The sequence below is a fragment of the Protobothrops mucrosquamatus genome, unplaced genomic scaffold (genome assembly GCF_001527695.2).
Source record: "Protobothrops mucrosquamatus isolate PMUCROS unplaced genomic scaffold, P.Mucros_1.0 scaffold358, whole genome shotgun sequence".
NCBI lineage: Eukaryota > Metazoa > Chordata > Lepidosauria > Squamata > Viperidae > Protobothrops > Protobothrops mucrosquamatus.
Window position 1 is genome coordinate 113,908 of NW_015386693.1, and position 4,786 is coordinate 118,693.

Below are 4,786 nucleotides of genomic sequence, written 5' to 3' on the forward strand. Positions count from 1 at the left end.
AAATTCTGAAAAATCCAAGAAAAGGTGCACTGCACATGCCAAATTGGGCTTATTGTCACCTCTCACAGCCTTCTGGTCAAGTTTTGGCATTTACTGTTACCATATTTTTCTTTTGGTAGGGGAACAATACCAGTATTCTTCCAATTCCCAGACACAGATGTAATCTTAACACACACATTAAACAAGTTCCACAGCTTCTTCATAAACAACTGTTATATTTCTCTTCTTACACCTTTTACATCTGCAGCCTTACTATTTTCCCACATTCTTACAACTTTTATGACTCCTGTTCATCATCTTTGCACACTGATATTTATATTTCCATACAGTTTGCTAGATGTTTTATCTTTTTGTTTAGAGTTATTTATCCAATTCCAAAACAAGTTTTATTTCCACCAAAATCATTCTATATTCTCCCTCCCTCCCCCCTCCCTCCCCCTCCCACTCCAGTACCCTCTTCAATTACATTGTTTGCAGCTATTTTTTCCTTCTGGCACATACTGTGTGCCCAGAATATTATAGACCAATATACATTACGTCTTTATTCTGCTCTCATAATTACAGTCAATTCTAGTATCAACAATTTACATGCTAGAACTTTTGCATCATTCTCTTACATGCATGTTTCTCATCCACATGCTCCTTTGCTTCTTCATTTGATCAGACTGTTTTTTTACTCAGTCTACCCATTTCAGGGGGACATTGTAACATAATTATTTTTACTCTTTTCAAAATAACTTTCACATCCTCTCTAATATATCTAGTTTCCATTTATTATGTTCACTTCCATTTCATTTTGATACTTTTCATACATAACTCATACTTTCTTTTCTTGTGATCATTCTGCCTCCAATTTTTTTCCTTTATTTCCCCCCAAAATATATTTCTGACATCACAAAGCAATTATCTGTTTCAAATTCAGAATCTCTCACTATTCTTCATGCATATTCTCAAACTTTTTTCATAAAGCAAGCTAATCCACCACACTTTGTTTGCATTTATATTCATTCTTTTTCATGCATATATATGATAAAATGATACTTAAAATGTGTATTTGAAACAAACAAACCATTCCCATATTTTCATCACTTTTTCTGAATTTTTTTGACTCATCCCCACTCCTGTATTCACCTAGCGACAGAACAACCAAGAGAATGGGCATCCTAGACCACGGGTGTCAAACTCAATCATGTCATGTGTCGTATCATGACGTATTGCGACATTTTTTGCCTTTGTGGAGCTGAGGTGGGCGTGGCCTGCACGTGACGCATCCGGCCCGCAGGCCGCCAGTTTGACACCCCTGTCCTAGACCCTTTCCTTTAATTCTATTCTAAATTTATTTACCTGCCACTTATCCCTTTGATTCACAAAAACTAATATCTTGAAGAATGTGTAACTCAGTTAATAGCAAAGGTGGTCCTCACCTAGGTGGCAAGCTTGGGATGTTTCACTGCCTAGTTCAGAAATGTCAAACACAAGGCCCGGATGCGGCCCGCGAAGTGGTTTCATGTGGCCCGCGAAGCCATCCTGGAAACAGTGAGGGAACGGCCCCCGCTGCCTTGGCCCTGGCCCAGGCCGGCCGGGAGCCAATGTACAATTTTGTGGTGGCCATCTATGCTGAAACGCATTCAGTCTTAGCTCCACAAGGCTGTCTGGAAACAGTGAGGAACCAGCCCCTGCTGCGTCGGCCCCGCCCCCTGGGTGCATGCTGGGGAGGTGTCACCCTTTGTGAGGAATGAAGAAATGGACCATGCCTTGGTGCTTCCCCCGGTCCCACCCCCTTCTGCCAGAGACCCTCAGATCTGTCCCACTCCTGCCCAGGCCCCCACAGGCACCCTTGATGCGAACGATGTAGAGCTGGCCATGCCTACCCAGTAGGCCACACCCACTCCATCCACACCCACCCAGTAGGGCGCACCCACCCTGGCCACACACCCCTGCCCCCCGAGGGCAACCGCAATGCTGATGCGGCCCTTAATGAAATTGAGTTTGACACCCCTGGCTTAGTTATTTGGCAGGGTTTATCCTAAGCCTTTATTTCCTCCTTGTACAAACAGTTGATACCCACCTATCTCCCAAGCCTTTCATAACTAAAATAAAGGGAAGAGGAAATGGAAAAGAAAATGGGAATGAACAGAGAAATTGACAAATATGTAGGCATCCTAACTAAAACATGGGATGAAGTCTGAGACAGGAAGACTGGGAAACATAGAAATAATTATTGATATGCTTTGAAAAGAGAAAGAGAAATATGGTGAGAAATATAATTCTTTCCCGAATTATTTGGGCATTAGATTATCAACTTTCCCAAGCACTTAGTTTGGTATTCACAGAATCGCAGAGCTGGAAGTTGTCATTTAAGGCAGCCATCAAGTCCAACCTCCTATACAATGCAGAAATCCAAAGTAAAGCATCCCACACATATGGCTGTCTATCTTGCCTTCAGAGCTTTTGAAATTTTACCCACCAACAAAAATGTAAGCTTTACTTACTCTCCAACTCCAATTATAATTGTGACAACTTGGATTTACCCATGGTGTTGAATTGTTATTAATATTTAAAATTGTTATTCCCAATGAAAATATGGTGATGATTTTGTTTACTTTCATTTTTAGATGATACCAGAGGTTAATTATAACTCTTCACAAAAAGTCTGTTCTGTAACGGAGTCTGCAAATTGTGCAGTATTGGGATCAGTGCTTTTTATTTATTCATAAATGACACAGAGGTAGGAATGGAGCAGCTCACGCAAACTTAAAAGGGATGGCAACAAAATTCTACATAAGAAATTCTGTAATTCAAGGAATGGGCATAACAGGAGAAAATGCAATGGAATATTTAAAAAGTGCATATTATTTTACAAGGTGGTTTTTTTAAAAAAGCAAACTTAATTTCACATATAACTGATGGGACCTTGGTTTGAAATGATTAAACAAAAAAGGGATCTTTGAACCAACTGAATCTGCCATGATTTGCTTGGATCATTTATATTTTCATAATAAGGGGCGGTAAATTAATTTAACAAACCACCTACTTAGGCAAGCTGTATTTTTATTTTCTTCAAGCAATATTACTATGAAATAAAAGTAGTGGTAGTGCTCCAATATTTGTAGCAAAAGATACAGCACAATTTAGAGTACAAGGATTTTATCTACAGAATCTAAGAAACACCATGCCTTTGGCACGTATCTTGGTTGTTGATCTGTTTGCACCTTTCCCTCTCATTCATCTTGGACAGGCAACATGGCTGTTGGAAACTTTTTCCTACATGTCTCAATAAAATTGAAAAAACTTTTGAACTTTGAAATTTGGGATGTACTTTTCCATTCCAGCATGCTTTATGGTGTTTATTACTTTCCTCTATACCAGCAAACCCAGAATGGCCATTTCCTCTTCACCTACAGCAGCTTGTCTAAATGGGAAATCGTATCACTAAATATTCTGAAATAGTTGCAGGAAACCGAAGGAATGTGGCTAACTGCATGTTTCCACAACTGAGGTTATTTTGAGGATATCTACAAACACCTGAACAATTGGTGGAAAAGACAGCATTGAGGGAGGGGTCTAATATGTCCTTTTCCTTTTCAGTTATATTTTAATCTTGTGAATGGGTTGTTTATTTCCTCTCTGCTGGGAATGCTCCAATTTAGACTCTCGTCCCTACACTATGGGGAAAAATACAGACATTTCTTCCAGAACAAAATCTAGGTATCACCAAACAATATGCTGCAATTTTAATGCCTAAATACTATGCTTCTTTTAAAACTCTGTGTTTGCATCATATACTCAGAAAAAGAAAGACTAGAGTATTGCTTTATCTTTGACAATGGAAAAGTACATCCCAAATTTCAAAGTTCAAAAGGTTTATGAAGTTCTTATGTGCCCATTAATGGAAGACCTGTGAATTTAATCACTTTACATAAAACAAACAACAAAAAAGTCCTATTGAAAGTCATGTTATCTTATTGTGACCTATAACAGAAATAATTGCCACATTTTGTCTACAATAAAAGGACTACTTCTGGCATAAGTGGAATTGATTCCTTCAGTACTCATTGAATGAAATTTGTGTAATCTGCTGTCTTCCCATCTCTAATTTTGGCCAGCTTCATAAACAAGGTAACTTTTTTTTTCTTCCATTCAATTGTGTTCAATTGTTGGAGATTGCCTGGACAAATTCCTGCAGTTTTCTTGGCAAGGTTTTTCAGAAGTGGTTTGCCATTGTGTCTTTCCTAGTTAGGGCTGAAGGAAAGTGACTAACCCAGGGGTAGGCAATCTTTTATGACTCATGGACTTCAATTCCCAGAATTCCTGAGCCAGCTATCCACGAGTCATAAAAGAGCCAAGGTTGCCTATCCCTGTACTAACCCAAGCTCGCCCAGCGGGCTTTATGCCTAAGGTGCAATCAGAAGTCACAGCCTCTTGGTTTCTAACCTGATGCCTTAACCACAGCACCACAACACCAAACTGGCTCTCCACAAGGTAAATAAGTAATCTTAAACTGTGTAAGAGTTACACAATCTTACATGTGATGGCGCAGTGGTTAGAATGCATATTGCAGGCTAACTCTGCCCAAAGCCTGGAGTTCAATTCTCACCGGTTCAAGGTTGATTCAGCTTTCCATCCTTCTGAAGTCAGTAAATTGAGACCCAGATGGTTGGGGACAATATGCTGATATTTGTAAACCACTCAGAGTGCTGTAAAGTACTATAAAGTTATATATAAGTCTAAGTGCTATTGCTATTAGATTTTTAGTTTTTTTTTTATGTGACAAATGCATTGAGAG